The sequence below is a fragment of the Dunckerocampus dactyliophorus genome, chromosome 8, assembly GCF_027744805.1.
Source record: "Dunckerocampus dactyliophorus isolate RoL2022-P2 chromosome 8, RoL_Ddac_1.1, whole genome shotgun sequence".
Classification (NCBI taxonomy): domain Eukaryota; kingdom Metazoa; phylum Chordata; class Actinopteri; order Syngnathiformes; family Syngnathidae; genus Dunckerocampus; species Dunckerocampus dactyliophorus.
In genome coordinates, this window is record NC_072826.1 from 29,746,019 (window position 1) to 29,763,796 (window position 17,778).

The 17,778-nt window shown below is 42.4% G+C and overlaps 1 protein-coding gene across 1 annotated transcript in view; it reads left to right on the top strand.

The window, feature by feature from the left end:
* Positions 1-4,850: 4,850 nt before the first annotated feature.
* Positions 4,851-17,778, top strand: part of LOC129186643 (G-protein coupled receptor 22) — a 42,275-nt gene continuing 29,347 nt past the window's right edge. Inside the window, exon 1 of the mRNA XM_054785094.1 lies at positions 4,851-5,191. The gene's annotated coding sequence lies outside the window, so the exon portion shown is untranslated. The remainder of the gene's footprint in view (positions 5,192-17,778) is intronic.

Here is a 17,778-nt window from a genome sequence, read left to right on the forward strand (position 1 = left end):
CTCTGTGGCGGCTGCAAGGAGCGTGTGCCCGAATACAGTGCACCTTGCTGGGCCACAGCAGGTGTCTCCCTCCCCTCTTTACTGTGGTTCTCCTGATAGTAGTGATGTGGTAGTAGTAATGTCATGATATTAGATTAGGACAAATGAAAAGGTACACTTGGTCAAATCCTAGTTTCTTCCAGTCCTACACTTCTAATCTACTGTAAATTAAAAGTAGATATAAAAAAGTTATCAATTATCGGTATCATATCGGTATTGGTTTGAAAAAAAAGATATTGTTCATCGCTAATGAAAACGTGTTTTGTGGTAATATTTTTGATAGTCAACCATTGATGACATCATCCGGGTTGCCATTTTGTTAGCAAACCTGTCTTAGCGACCACCTGTATATAACGGCCACCTGCCTATAGCGGCCACTGAAAAAATTCCCCTTCATGTGACGGTCACCTGCTGCTGCGCCCTGTTTTCTCGCTCTTTCTCTCTCTCTCCCACAGCTGGGCGTGCAGCTACTTAACTCGAAATAGGGGCAGCTGTGTGACGCCGGTTCCTTCCATGACAACTCAGTCTACGCACTCACGGCTCACCAAATCGCTCAAGCCCTTCCAAATTCGGCGTCTCCACAGCTGGGTGTTCCAGTTGTCCCTTGACCTAGCCGTTTGCAAATTCTCTTGTGTTTTTGAACCTTTTACTCTGGGGCTCCACAAGCTCCACAGTTCAGTCCTGTGATTACCTCCACGCTGAAAAGCAGTTAAAGAACTGCCATCCACTTACATTGCTTCCGCATTCTGTGGTCCTCCGCACACGCATCCGTAACACGTCATGCACAAAAAATAATCAACTCACATTTGAAACAGGAAACGTAATAATGTTTTAAATGTGAAAAGATTATATTAAAACTTTTTTTATTAGAACTAAAATTTTCTTCAAAAAAGTTTAAGATCAGCCAACCAAATCCAAATTCAAAAACAAAATATTAAAAACAAACATAACAAAAGACAATACTAGCACAGCTTTGTTCTGTGGGTGGTGTAGAATAACAAGCCTAGTAGTTCTTTACAACTTTTAATCGCCAGCTCGGCTCTTTGCATCATATCATTCCAACTTCCTACTTCCTTTTCTCTCATTCACTCTCTCTACTGTTGGTCCCATCCGCGCAGTCCCACAGTGCCCTCTACTGGTCAACATGTAACAGTATAATTATATGTACAGTATCTGCAAACACAACAAGCTTCTAATCACAGTCATGTTAATATGTGCGGCACAAATTCAAAATGGCCGCACAAGACAAGACAAGAAGACCACTACATCAAAGTTGGCACAAGAGTCAGTCATGTCTTGTCTACATAATGTTTTCAAAACGCTATTCCATGATCGTGACAAGGCTGCAAAGCATTATACAAGTTATTTAAACATCTTTTCACAGTCATATGTTACTGTGGGGTCTGGAGATCGGGAAGACCTGGGTTCAATTCTCCCTTGGGCATTTCTGTGTGGAGGGTGCATGTTCTCCCCGTGCGTGTGTGGGTTTTCTCCGGGTACTCTGGTTTCCTCCCACATTCCAAAAACATGCATGTTAGCTTCATTGGAGACTCTAAATTGTATGAATGTGAGTGTGAATGGTTGTTTGTCTATATGTGCCCTGCCATTGGCTGGCGACAAGTCCAGGGTGTACCCCGCCTGTCGCCCGAAGTCAGCTGGGATAGGCTGCAGCATGCCCCCACGACCCTAATGAGGACAAGCGGTATAGAAAATGGATGGATGGATGGATGTTACTGTGGGGGGCGCCCACGTATACAATCAAACAGGATATAAAAACCCCTTTATCCTCATTAAGCCGATTTAAAACAATAATTGAAGGATAAGCAACTCTTGAAGGCGACCAATCTTCATCTCCATGTCTTAAGGCTTAAGTCCATGTTCTGCAAGTTCTCTATTTCATCTGCATATGTTTTTTCCTCCTCGAAAACTATTGACACATGGCTCAAATCTTGGCTATAATCTCTAAACTAGAGATGGACCGATATGGGTTTTTCAGGACCGATACCGATTATTAGTAGTTAAGCAGGCCAATAGCTGATATTCATTTGCAGTAAAAGTGTAAAAATGTTGAATAATACAAACACTTAACTTGGTTTAACTGCCTAAAGCATGTTTATTTAACCAAACAAATAGAAAAATAGCTCCAGAAGAGCATGGATTTCCTAGACTCAGAAGCATCTCTTAGGAGTTGAATAAAAACTTAAACAAATAGCTCCCTGAAGTGTTTCCACGGTAAATAAGATAACATTTATATGTAAGATATCTTTGTTTTAAGTTCAAACACAACAAAAATACAGGGAGTTAAAAAGCTCAACAGCAACTCTTGTAAGGTCAAATAAAAACTCACTGAATTTTGTCAGCCTTCACCTTAGCGTACTTCCTGCAACAAAACAAGACTCTCACACAATCACACACACAGGCTTCTACAATCATGGACTGTTTCCTCATTGATATTACCAACAGCATTGTTTCAAGTCATTCAGACATACCAGGAGGTACGACGAGCTACTCGAGCTGCCGCTTGTGTTTACTCCACTCTTCATGTTACGTTATTTTAGAGTTTTTCATGTGACTTTCAGGCACACACTATTCTCCACAAGACATACATTCTCCCCATTGCTAATATGTAGTCTGCTGAGCAGTTAGAGCCAGACCGGCCATGTAAACATCCTCTGTCTCGTACACAGCTACAGTATATTTGTTTACCTGAGTGATAGTACCCCGATGACGTCACTTCGGGATGTGAGACTGAACTGCGAGAAGCAGTTTGTCACGGGTGATGCCATGAACTATGAATTTGTGATGGAAATTTTGTCTCTTTTTAGGGCTTCTCTGATTTTTTTATTGACTTGAATTTATTTTTTTTACCAAATTATGTGTAAAATGAATTACTAATGTAGAAAATACATGATATCAAATGTTTATTATGTATATTTATTTATTTAAACCTCATTGGGCAGCTCCAGCAGTGTTCCCTCGTTTATCGTGGGGAATAGGTTCCCAAAATAGCCTGCAATAAGTGAAATCCACGAAGTACAGTGATTGAATAGGTTTAAAGGCTGTAAAACCCCTCACCATACACTTTTTTTCTCAGACAGGCATTTTATCACATTTCTCTTTTGTTTAAACACTCACAAAAATCATCAACACAAGAAATGATTAAGTCACTCACGCATGTTTCACTCCGATGACCGCGCCTTTCGTCCTGGCGCCGTTCGGGTGTGCTGTAGCGTTTTTCTATCCTCGTTAAAACATATTGCTGCAGACGAACCAAAGATTCATTTACAAGCTAGCATGACACAGGAGATACGGCAGGGCGGCACGAAGGAAATTGATTGAAAATGGTCTACAGCCAATCGCGACACAGACAACAATGCAGACAGATGAGAGGAGGAAGAGCTAGACACTCAACTTCCTACAATGCACTTCTTCGTAAAGTGCCAGGCTCGGTCTGTAGCAGCGTTTATACGCTGTTACAAAAAAAGGAAGCACTAAAAAAACAATCAGTGAAACAGTGAATCCTCAAAAGGTGAGCCGTGACAGGGCAAGGGAACGCTGTATAATGTTGTATTATAAATAAAATACAAAAACAATAATAGACAAAGACAATACCTATTTTGACTTGCTTTGTTAATAGACAAAGTAAGTCAAAATAGGTCAAATCTCTTCATGCAAATTTCTCACGAACAAATCGGCATGTGTTTAACCCCTCCCCCTTCTCAGTGCGTACACAGCGACGCCGCCACACATCTTGACCAATGACATTTGCCTCCCAATTGGCCCCCAAAGACACGAGCCGGCTCCTGTCGTTCATTTCAAAGAGCCGGCTCTTTGAGCCGATTCATTCGCAACCGGCACGTCGCTACTATAAAGGTCATTTTTGCAAATTTTGCATTTAGAAAACATTGAACAATGTAGAACATAATTACAAGCTGTATATGATATTTTGAAGCAAAGTTGATGAATCATGTCAGGGACATGGACTCGTGCAGTGTATTAATAGCACAACAGGACGTGCACCATCTTGTACACTAGCTAGCTGCAGAACCAAAATAGTGGTGTACATTTTCATTCTATGCGAGATGGATGGGTAAGAAAGCAAGTATCGCTAGTTATTAGAGGTGGCCCCAGACTTTTGAACATGTAGCAACGAAGAAGGTGGTGTACTAATTTGCGTCACGCTTGCGATTCTTCTTCTTTGAGAGGAGGTCAAACCCGCAGGCTTGTCAGCGTGTTCGGTTTGGAGCGTGCAGTGAACAGCTGATATCAGCCCACCAGGTGTTCACACCTTACATGTAAACCCCAACCCCCTTTCCGTACACTTGTATCTCACCCCCTCCTCCTCGCAAGTCTTCCTGCTAAAAGATTGTGTGCACGCAAGGAAAGAGAGACCTCATATTCGTCGCGTGACCAAGGTCACCATTTCAACAGCGTGTGTGACCTTGGTCCTTGCACGTGGCTCGTCATGACCAACAGCAGAGGAGTCTATTATGGGTTGGTGGTCCTGCATCCCCCCTGCCCCCCACAACATGGCTTCCATACGCCAGAGGAGCACACTGCTCGTGTTTTTCCGGGGGGTGGGGTGCACCTAACTGGGAAATCTGCTTGTATTGAAAGCGTTCACCCTTGAGGAATCTCAGGTCGTCCTTGTGAAAAAGCATCTCTGCCTGCACGTCTCGTGCGCACACTCTTGTCCCTCATCCCTGTACTCCCGCATCCCTGACTCCTCCCCCTTCCAACAAACACCCTCCATCCTCCCTCCCTCCCTGTCTCCCTCCCTCCATCCTCCTGCAGATCACCGTAGTGGAGGGAGTGCTTGGGAGCAGATGCGTTCGGCCGGTGCGCGCGCGTGTGTGGGATGCGGTGCAAAGTGGAGTGCAGAGTGTGGGATTTTTTTGAACCGCTAAGACGACAGGGTGATACCTGCGTGCTGCAGCGGAGGTTCCCCCCCACCCCCCATCACCCTCACCACCCCCCACCCCCACTCTTTGCTATAAAATATTTATAACAGAAGGCAGGCTAAATATTCCAGTCACGTTTTGGGGCTGTCAGCCGGCTGTCCTGAGGAGCACTGGAGTGGAACCCGGTCCAACACCGGAGACGGACACCTGCAGTAGGATGTAAACGGAGTTCCCACTCTTCACACTGCATGGTGAGTTGACCTCTTACTACAATACCGGTCCTTTTCATTTTTATTTCATTAAAACCAAGCAAATGCATGAAGGATTTGTATTTTCCCCGAAAAGGACATTACATCTGAAGGTGACAGTAGCACATGGGTGAAATAAAAAAAAATGGGCATTTGCTGTTGCGATATGTGTGTGTTACATGAAGAAGGCAGTCATTGCAAACATGGGCTCTTTCATTTGAATGAAGTGAGCAAGTGCACTGTTTTCACAGGGACGTGTTGTTATTGAGGTGCATGAGTCACATGCACGGGCCACGCTTCATGTTTTGCTCATTTTAGGGGCCCGCATGCTTCACCACTAACGTGCGCAACTGCTTTGCTTTCTTTGGCCACAAATTGCTTTGAAATTGCATGAACATCGTGGGACAATAACGCACTTTTGCATGTGTCGTCTAACACCGGGAATCAGCGTCCATGCGCGACAAAAAGTTAGGCAGTTATTCTTTTATTGTTGATTATTTTACTGTTGTAACACTGCTTCATGACAATACATCATTTTTTATATTTATATTTGTGTATATATATATATATATATATATATATATATATATATATGTATTATCAATTACAATCATTGTGAAAGTGTTTGCTTCCTTCCTGATTTCTTTTTGTTTTGTTTGTCACACTTAAATGTTTCAGATCATCACACAAATTCAAATATTAGTCAATGACAACACAACTGAACGCAAAATGCAGTTTTTAAATGAAACTTTTTATTATTAACGGAGAAATCATCCAAAGCTTCCATTGATCACAGCAAGTCTTCCATGTCCTGAAGCAGACCATCACACTACCACCACCATATTTCACTGTTGCTATGATGTTCTTTTTCCGAAATGTGATAAATGCGTAAAATACTTTTACGCCAGATGTAATGGGACACACACCTTCCAAAAAGTTCAACTTTTGAGTATTTTCCCAAAGGTCTTGGGGATCATCAAGATGTTTTCTGGCAAAATTGAGACGAGCCTTCATGTTGTTTTTGTTCAGCAGTAGTTTTGGTCTTGGAACTCTGCCATGCAGGCCGTTTTTGCCCAGTGTCTTTCTTATGGTGGAGTCATGAACACTGACTTTAACTGAGGCAAATGAGGCTTGCAGTTCTTTGGATGTTGTTGTGGGGTCTTTTGTGACCTCTCGGATGAGTTGTTGCTCCACTCTTGGGGTCATTTTGGTTGGCCGGCCACTCCTGGGAAGGTTCGCCACTGTTCCATGTTTTCACTATTTGTGGATAATGGCTCTCACTGTGGTTGGCTAGAGTCCCAAAGCTTTAGAAATGGCTTCATAACCTTTTCCACACTGATAGATCTCAATAAATCTCATTTGAGTTATGTTTCACCGGTGGTGGGCAGGCCGTTACACTTGGCACATTTTACTGCACAAATGCATGGTCCTCTCAAATGGGGCATCATTTAAAAAGGAAATGAAGCGTTGTGTTGGATTGTCGGGAAGCATTGCTAACAATCAAACAACACGTCTTACTTTTTTTTTTCAGCGACTATATTCCTTTCCCTCTGCAAGACACCTAATTAACACATTTGAATATAAGATGTCACATGACTGGAGAAGCCCACATACATTCTAGCAGCTTGTGTGACACACGTATGCTCTGGTCTTGACACGATTGGCAAAAATGGGGTGTGTGACGCCGGCTTGGTGGATTTTCCCCCCAATTGCAGAGTCGAGTAGAGTGCACAGTAGCAGCTCGTCTCATTAGAATGACAGTTTAGCTCCCAGGTCCCAATTACCCGCACGCGCGCGCACGCACGCACGCACACACACACACACACACACACACACACACACACACACACACAGTCGGTGTCACGCGATAGCTGATCACTAGGACAAAAATGAAGGATCAGAGTTTTGGGTTTTGTTGCTGCAAAGGGTTTACTGGCAAGTAATAAATAGCCTCTGTTCGACCTATTTTGGCAATATTTATCGGTTATTTATCGGTTATTAGAGTTGTTCTGTGGGTTACGTGTGTTTCGCTACATGCACTCACTGGACACTTCCTCAGGTGCACATCCAATCAGATCCATCCATCCATTTTCCATGCCGGTTATCCTCACTAGAGTTGCGGGTATGCTGGAGCCTATCCCAGCTGACTTTGGGTGAGAGGCGGGGTACACCCTGGAGTGGTCGTCCAATCAGATCCAATAAAAAAAAATCCATTACAGCTTTTACAAAAATAATAATGTTTTTATTATTGTGGTTGTTGTTTCGACATATTGCTGCTGCATAGTCGTTCCTCGTTTATGTGGTTAATTGGTTCCAGACCCGACCGTGATCAGTGAATCTCCGCAAAATAGAATTCAATATTAACAAACTGAATATTCTGGTAGTTAGAGCATAGAAAACCTATTTATGACTTTCCAAATATGGGTTTTAACATTATTAGAGCCCTCTAGACATGATATAACACCCCTATAGTCACCTTTACACTATTATTCTTCATTTACATCACATTACGCAGGCTACTGGATCACTGCAGGGACATAAGAGACAGCTGCCGCTAGCATAGCAAGCTAGCAAGCTAGCAAGCTAACTAGTTAGCCTCTACAATTGACTTATTCTAAGCTTAAGAAACTGTTTCAAACAGAATGGGGAAGGACAAAGAAGCCACAAACTTACCACTTCCACACAGAATGAGAGGATAATCTTTTTTTATTCCACTTGATCTCAGCCATGGCATGCCCATATCAGTCTCGGCCATGGAACGTCCGTCTCAGCCATGGCATGTCAACTGGGATCTGCTGGCTCAGTAGTCAATCTCATACAGTGTGGAAGGTATGTAATCTAACGTCATGTCTCATGACTTCATTGATCTTGGCTGTAATCACTGTAAACATCCTCCGTCTCGTACGCCGCTATGTTTGTTTACCTGAGTGATTGTACCCCGATGGCATCACTTCCAGAAATTAGGCTGAACTGCTGGAGCTAGTTTGTTATGGCTGGCACCATCAACTATAAATGTAAATTTTGAAAATTTACCCTTAGCTTTCAAAAACCTAACAATGTAGTGGAGTCTGGTGGTAATGAAGGCGTGGATCAGGGTTCCAGCAGAAGGAAGGGGGAGGGAAGGGCGATGTTCTTGACATGGAAAAAAGCAGTTGGGGTTAACTGGCTGATATGGTGCTCAAAGGCGAGGGTGGTGTCGAGGGAAAAGCCAAGGTTTTGGACGTCAGGTGAGGGAGATGTCGTCAGTGTGGAGGGAGAAGCTGTCGGCTGTGTTTGCGAGGGATTGGGGACCGATGATGATGATGTCTGATTTGTCACAGTTCAGTTTGAGGAAGTTGAGTTGCATCCATGATTTTATTTTGGAGAGGCAGGAGGTGAGGTGGTGTGTGTGGTGGCAGTGATGGATTTGGTGGATATGTAGAGCTGGATATCGTTGGCATAAAGCCGAGGCCACAACCGGACGTACAATGTTTTGGCTGTGCGATTTGCGGCGTTCCCCCCAGAACGTAGTTGTAACCATGAAGGAGTAAGATCAACGCGCACCCAACGTACAAACGGCTGTCGCTTCATCCATCCAGCCAAGGCACGTAAGTTGTAAGACCAACGTCCGTCAAATTTGCAATAAAAGTACTGACCTTGCGTTCCATGCGGGTTGCAAGAACTACGCACGAGCTGTACGTTGGGCGTACTCACGAGGTAAGATCCATACCGGAAACATGATATGTCACTTCCTCCACTCGCTATTTTTCATGATAGAACTTCTGTGACGTCACATGCCGTGATATTCATTATTTTTTCCACTTTATGAACATAAGTGGTCAATAACCATACTTGATATGTGTGATATATTGTTTTTTTCCCTTAATGACTCTTATTAAAAGACTTGGCCAGCATGTAGATGGTCTTTATTCATCAACCGTGACCTCATGCAGCACATGCACAGGCGTATAGGTCATATCTGCTCACATAAATAACAATATGCATTGCAACAGGAATCCAATATAAATCTATATTTACATATATATTACAATAGAGGCATAGCAAACAGAAGAAAAAGAAATATACATTGATAAATACAAATACAGGTACAATAAATTATATAAAACAAAGCCATAGGCACCCCTGCAGCTTTATATACCACAGTTTTCATGCAATTGATGCACTCTGGAAGCACGGGCAATACACCGACTTACTCGACACACGTGGAGCGCGTAAGAAATATCTGAACGTGCGTTGGCTGCAGGAGGAGCCACCTGGCGTGGCCCAGCAAGGTGCACTGTATTCGGGCACACGCTCCGAGCAGCCGCTGTGACGCCACGCAGGTCTCTGGCAGACCTTTTGCACTTTTCAAATGCCGCGGCGCTGGCGTTTCAGGTGGCTGATAAGAAGCGGAGCATTTGGTGCAACAGCTGTTGATTTTCTCAACTGCACGGTACGGGTAATCTGGCCTCATGGCCTCATTGGCGCGTTTTTTTTTTAAATGATTGGTTATCGGAGTTATTTTTTTATGTTATCAGCTTTATCAGTATGATGTCATAATTCCCACACATCTGCCCGATAATTATCGTGTACCCCTACTTTAGTTGCAATGAGACTTGACTTAAAAAACAACACAATCCTGCTTTCTTGCAGACAAAATCAGACGTTTTGATGTGCTAACACAAAAAGTGCACTTGTGTTTGTGCTATCAAATTAACAGCAAAATAAAATTTCACAGTTGAACCCCAGTAGGCACTCGGGTCCAACCCCTCGCTCGTAGTGTTCTGGGGGTCCATTATTTTCCCTCATTTTCCCATTTTTATTCATTGCAGAAGTACACAAGAAAAGCTTTTCTTTCTTACACAAGATCGACTTTGTTTTTATTAATTGCCCACCGTCCTTTCAACCTTGCTTTTCTTTGCTTAATTAGCAAGCTCATTGTGGTTAAAAATAGTCCACATTAAGACGGGTCACCTCCATCTGAACTTCATTGGGAGACAGAGTGTCAACTAAAGCCCCATCTTTCTCACTGGCGTGTGTTTCTTTGCTCCAAAATGATTTTGGATGTATTCCCCATTAGCTGTGTGCGTCGCCGTGCATGTGGGTCACGGAGAGTTTGCGTCATGTGCGTGTATTTATAGAGACGCTTTGATGCTGCTTATGAGGGAAATATTCGCCAGACGCTCGCAGTGCAGCGGAGGCCAGCTGTCGAATTTATTTTGCGAGCAAAGAGAGCCGACGCGTCCGTCATCTTTTCTACCTTTTCACACGTGACGGCGCCGAGCGGATTAAACAGGCGCCGCGGCGGTGCAAGATTTATGCGCGCGCTGCTCCGTTGTCAGAAGAAAAAGTTGTCATAAGGGCTCCTCCTGTCCACGCCGGATTCAATTTGGGCGACACTTACTGGCAAAGATTTCTCCCTATCATTAGATCACATGTCAAATACACACACAAAGTGTATTTTGGCTTTTTGCAATGGTGTAGTATGTCTTCACATGCCAACTTCAGGCCCGGCATGCATATTGAAGTCTTTTTCAGATGTTTTCTGAGGCACAGTTTGCCAAGTGGGGGGGGAGACCCACAAAGCTATTGCTGGGGGGCACGGCAAGGCTTAAGAAGCAGCATGACGAAAAACACATATGCAGTTATTCATATTTGATATTGGAAACCATGCTGTGTGGATTTCTGAGTTCGTACATTATAATGATCGAATTTATCATATTTATTATGTATTGTGTAAAACTAACAAAAACATGAAAAACAAAAAATGTATGCAGACCCACCATCCATCACACTGCTACCACCATATTTTACTGTTGTTATGATGTTCTTTTTCTGAAATGGCAGATGTAATGGGACACATACCTTCCAAAAAGTTCAATTTTTGAGTATTTTCCCAAAGGTCTTGGGGATCATCAAGTTTCTTCTGGCAAAATTGACGAGCCTTAATGTTCTTTTTGTTCAGCAGTGGTTTTGGTCTTGGAACTCTGCCATGCAGGCCGTTTTTGCCCAGTGTCTTTCTTATGGTGGAGTCATGAACACTGACCTTAACTGAGGCAAGTGAGGCTTGCAGTTCTTTGGATGTTGTTGTGGGGTCTTTTGTGACCTCTCGGATGAGTCGTCGCTGCGCTCTTGGGGTCAGTTTGGTTGGGAAGGTTCACCACTGTTCCATGTTTTGGCCATTTGTGGATATTGGCTCTCACTGTGGTTGGCTGGAGTCCCAAAGCTTTAGAAATGGCTTTATAACCTTTTCCACACTGATACATCTCAATTTATCTCACTTAAGTTATGTTTTAACAGGTTTCAACAGATTTGTTTTCTCCCTTAATAATTAATTTAAAAGCTGCATTTGGTGTTTGGATGTGTTGTCATTGACTAATGTCTAAATTTGTTTGGTTTGATATGAAACATTTAAACATTTAAGTGTGGCAAACAAAATGCGCATGACAACCAATTTGTTTTGGCTGCGATCAGACTTGACTAAAAGAAAAAAAAAAAAAAACACAATCTTGCTTCCTTGCAGACACAATCGGACTTTTTGGTGCGCTAACACAAAAAGTGCACTTGTCCCCAATGCACTCGTGTTAGCGCTGCCAAATTAACAGCGCTTTATCACCTGTTTAGTAAACAGCAAAGCTCTCTGCAGAGTGCCTGTGCGTGATAATGAGAAGGTGAAACAGATCTCAGTCTCAGTGGGACAAAAACAGGTGGATGGTAGTAAAAAAAAAAAAAAAAAAAGTGTGAAAAAGGCACCTGAAGAGGCAATATATAGAGGAGACAGAGCGATAAATCAGACGAGCACAGTGTGGTGAGCTGGCTGAAATTGACTATCAGGCGCAAGGAGGGGCTACACGGCACACGTATGAACACTTTATGGACTGGGGACAACACAATACTGCTTCTTAGGCCACGTTTTGTATTGGTGTCATGTTCACTGTGTACAGCTGGTGTTGACAGAATAGTGACTAAAATGGAGGTTTGGGTGCACCTTTCAAAATCTGGATTGACGGCGATAAAAGGTAAAAAGGCGTATTGTCCTTTGTGAGACACATGTGGTCACGATGGTCTTGTTTTTTTTCATTGATTTTGACCAAACTGCAGAAAAAGCACACATAAGCGCTACATGATGCTAAGCTGGCAAAATAAGATTCTTGTGTCGAGACAGTGCATGATATGCTGCTGTGTCTCACTGGGACACTGAGAATAGGATTTAATATTGATAAGCGCAATATTTTCACAGTTAGAGCATAGAAAACCTGTTTTTTCTATCTTTCTAAACACGGGTTTTAACATTATTAGAGCCCTGTAGATGTAAAATAACACCCCTATAGTCACTTTTACGCTAACTTTTACGTTATTCTTTGCTGACATCACATTGCACCGGCTACGGGATCACTGCAGGGACATAACAGACGGACGCCGTGAGCGAGCTCTCACCTGTCTTTGCTTGACTTGGACTTGCACGTCTTTTCTTGAGACTTGACTGAGGAATTGAGATGAAAGACTTGCAAAACAGGGACGTTCTCCCACCTTTGATGTGTACAGTATGTTCCCAACCTAGGATATACTTGTATACAGTACAGTTGGCCCTCGCTATATCACAATTCCAATATCGCGGTTTTGACAAAATAATTAATTTAAAAATGATAGCTGTTTTGTGGATGACTATGGCCCATTACTAGTAAAAAAAATTTAGAAAGACAAGTTCTAGGTAGTACTGTAGTCACCAGGCATCAGTAATGTTATGAGACATGACGTTAGATGACATTACCTTTCACACTGCATGGAGACTGGATACTGAGCCAGCAGAACCCAGCCGACATGCCATGGCTGAGATCGAGTGGAAAAAAATGGTCTCCTCACACTCTGTGTGGAAGTGGTAAGTGTTTGGCTTCCTTGTCCTACTTCCCCGATTTGTTAGCTCCCAGCAGTGAGCCTGTAGCCTGCGCAATGTGATGTAAACAAGGCATGACAGCATGAATTCAATTGAGATTGTTGACCCAACAAATATTTACATTAGCACTCAATAAGGTCATCGAATCTTACCTTTATGCATTCCCACATAGTATCAGCATTTGGGAGCAAACATGAGGTGAAAGGAAAAAGGGGAACAATACAATATAGAAGTCTATCTGTGCAGTGTGGGGCAAAGTTACATGGTGCGTTCAAGGACCATCCAACAAAGTGGGACAGCTCGCCGCTTGCAACAAACAACATAAACATGCAAAAACTGTGGGATTTCGAACTGTATATTATTTTTGGAATAAAATAATGGTCCATGTATAAAAATTTTACATCAGTTTACATAAAATTAGATGTACTTATTTTAAAATGTATCCGCCTGAAAGTTTCCCGCAGCCCCACCCATGGATCGGTACCACGGCCCAGTGGTTGGGCACCCCTGCCGTAGGGAACACATTTACTGTGACACTCTAGCAGGAGTTTTATTTACGTCTCACGTGGCTTATTTACTCTCACTGTCTACGAAATAGGCTAATACGAGTGTAAAGCCATTTAAAGGAACTGCTAACATGTGAGCCGATGTTATCTTTTTTTATGTCTAATACGTCTTGTTTTCTCTGATTATGTCGGGTAATACAAATGTAAGGTGACTATAGGGGTGTTAGTTCATGTCTTGAGGGCTCTAATAATGTTAAAAGCTGTTTTAGAAGATTGTAAACAAGTTTTCTATGCCATAACTATGAAAATATTCCATTAACAGCCGGCCATCGTTTCAACAGACAAACGTTACCTCGAATACCGCAAGTATCGAAAGTATCAATGTTATCGCAAATCGATCGTAGAGCATGAAGAGCTGGTATTGGAAGTATCGACATTTCAGTATCGATCACATCACTGTTGCTTGCAGCAGCCATTGCCAGTTTAATGGGCAATATAACCTTCTTCAGCTCTCGCGTGTTGTGGGTACCAAAACATGGTACCTTTTGATTTTACGTGAATCGTTAGTGATTCGAAATTTGGGCACCGTTTTCGGTACCAGGCCCCATGCAGGACATGTCAGAAGCTCCGTTTGTTAAAAGAGTCCTAAAGTGGAGGTACAGGGTTTTCACAGACAGCTCACTCTGAAAGAGTCGCTATCATTTTGACACTTGAGCGCTCTTTATCGGTACAATAAAGCATTGTATCTTATCCCAGCGGAAAGGCGGGAGATAAGGCTAGAAAATGAATTTGTGTTGTCAGGTTAGACCTCTGTCTGTCATAACGCAGCAGCGCCCGGGACGCCCGCAGTGAAGCGCTCGCCCCCTGCCCAGCCGTGTCCTCCCTCTCCAGGAGATAAATGGCAATAATTGAGCGCTAATTGCCTCGCTGAGCGAAACAGCTTCATCATTTTAACCTGGCCGTGCTTTCTTTTTCTAGCACCTCATCACTTCCACTTACTCTTTTGCACTTTTCTCTTTGTACTTTTCTCCCTCTTCTCCTTTCTGCATATTGTGCATAGCACGGTGCCCCAGTGCGCCAGGTCTGATCTGGAACCAATTACAAACCACTGTTAGGTTAGGGGGCGTGTTAGATATTATTACACCTTTAGGTTACTCATAGAAGGCCTTCTTGACAAACACACACTCACATAGCACAATCAGAGTTGCACAACATATACATATGGAAGAGGCAGAAGCTTACCTTTCACTTCCTAGAGAGGCGTGGCACCTGCTACATGTGCTGCTACACAGTACGTCTTCCTTGTCGATGTCGAGTCCAAATATATACTGTAGCTCTTTTTTCTTAATATAATTTAAAAACCTTTTAAATTGTGTGATTGTTGACTAGTTCTCTGATAGCAACTCGCCTTCAAGCACCAGGGAGAAAAGCAAAAAAATAAGCTTTTACAGAAAATAATTGACAACCATCGACGACAGTAATCCCTCATTTATTGTGGTTAATTGATTCCAGACCCAACCGTGATAAGTGAATTTTCACGAAGTACGATTTTAATATGAATAAGCGCAATATTTTCACAGTTGGAGCATAGAAAACGTGTTTGTGACTTTCTAAACACGGGTTTTAACATTATTAGAGCCCTGTAGACGTGAAGTAACACCCCTATAGTCACTACACTCCTGTTATTCTTTGTTTACATCACATTGCACCGGCTACGGGATCCCTGCAGGGACATAACAGATGGCCACCGCTAGCATAGCAAGCTAACGAGTTAGCCTCTCCAATTGACTTATTCTAAACTTACAGGGATAGTTTGGATTTTTTGATGTGAAGTAGTACGACATCCCCATCAGCAGTGTAGTCCAGTAACAGCGACTTACCCCCCACTCGGTCTCCTAAATCCAGTCCTGGTCAGATCTCTGTCATGAAGAACGTAGTTCCACTTATTTGCTGGGCACAATTAAGTAGAGAGTTTGGCTTCTCTAAACAATATGCGTTCACAAGATGAATATATTTGCATCACAAAAATGCCTTCTCAAAAGAATAAAACCTCACAAAATGCTCAGCGTTGTGTTTGTCTCCCGTCTCCCGCCGTCTCCCAGCTGTGTGACGAAGACACTCGCATCTACTTACACGGCGGAGCGCCGCGGCCATCTTGTTTTGAGAGGCAAAAAGAGGTGACGACGCAATTGCACGCTAAAAGATGTCACTTTTAGAGCCGTTTTAACCATAAAAACGGCCAGAAGGTGAAAGAAGTACATTTCGTAAAAGCACGGCATGGATCTTTTGCATGTAAAAACACACTCGCCAGCAAGGAGGAAGTGGAAGAGCGTGGAGGACGTAGCGTGCAGAAGGTTACGCATTGTGGGGAAATTTTAACACATGCACGCGCACAGTTTAGTTCCAAATGTGAAAATTGTAAATAGTTGATGGTGTTATATTTGTAAATAAATTGTTTTGGCGTAAAAACGACTTTTTTGTGTTGTTTAGATATTTGAGCTGTCACAAAAGCAAAAACATTTTGTGTCAAAGTGTAAGCTATGCTTAAGATGTATCTTTTCACACAAAGCTGCTTCTCTCCCTTTTTTAGTCGGGAACTGATATTTTCCTGAAACTTACCTATGTTCTACTGCTGATTACTAAAGAACAGAAAAAGGTAGAAACAAACTTTATTTTTCTGATGTAAGATGGCAGTCTAATGTTTCTTTTGGTAGGTTCCATGTTTATATCGCCACAGAACACAATATTCTGTGGGCCTTGAAAGATCAGTCAAAGTGGCCGCTACTGAAGGGGTTGTCTTTTGAAAAATGCGATTGAATGAGTTAAAATAAGCAAAAGACTGTACGTATGACATGATATCATGAATGTGCTGTTACTACATGCTCACAGCATGGATAGAAAACCATAAAATCATAGGAGCTTTTTGGAGGTGTTTTAATAGCCCCTTTCTAGTTGGAATAGGTGTGTCCCATTGGGTGCATTAATTAGCTGCCCCTTTTTATCTGTTTTTATATCTTTAGAGGAATATGTGTGTTCGTGTCTCACATAAGGATTGTGGATGATTGGCAAAATTCCCCCAAAACGTGCACAAGATGAATGTGCCATTTTCATCTTTTGTGGTTTTGTGTAGCTTTTCCATTTTAGCGCATGCAAATGACTCAAACCATCTCTCTTCACCTTGCCGCCACTGACGATGACAATATCCACACGTGGCCGTGTGGTAGATAAATGCCAGTGTGATTTTTACACTTCCTCTGGCCTTGGCTGTGTAGTGGCTTGGCGTCACACAAATCGTGTGTGCGTTGGCAGTGGAGGGACGGGTGACCTCGCAAGAAGACTTTTCAATTTATTCACAGGAACACGTCTTCTTCAACACACATGCCCGCCTAAAGTGATCATGCCTTATTGTCTAAGTAGGTGCGTGCCATCGTGGACGCTGATTGGTTCCGGAATGCCGCTGTTCAATTTGCTCAATGTGCCACTTTATCTTGATTTCCCCCCATTTTAAAGACGTGTGATTGCACGGCAGCTCTGATTGGCACAGGGGTGTTTTCCAGCGAAAATGAAAGGATGCAACTTTGATGTTATGTAAAGCAACACGTGTAAGTTGTATGTTTTCCATCTCAGCTTTGGCATACAGCTGGAAAAGCAATACTAGTGTCAACTTCACTCTTTGCTCTTACTTTTCCCAATTTTGCTGTTGTTTTTTTTTTGTATTTTCCAAATATTTAAACTCCTTTCTTAAGTAATGTTAGTAAATGTTCTTCTCCTAATATTATGACTTCATTCCCATAATATTCTTATATTCAATTCAATAATGTACTTTTTGTTTTGTTGTGTTTGTGTCTCATAACATTACAACTTTTTTTCAATTCTGTGCTACTAAAATGATGTTATTTTTCCTCCTAATATTACAATTTTCTGCTTGTTAAATTGCAACTTTATTCTAGTAAAATTACAGCTGTTTTTTTACATTTCTGTGTTTTTTTTTCTTAATTTTCCAACTCTTTAAACTGTCTTCTCAGAAATGTCCTCCTCATAATTATGACTTCCATCCATCCATCCATCTTTTGTGCCACTTATCCCCACCAGGGATCCTTATGACTTTATTTCCAGAATATTTTCACTTCATTCTTGTAAAATTATAATTTTTTCCCACTTTTTTTGTTGTTTGGTTTGTTTCTCATAAATGACAACTTTTTAACAAATGT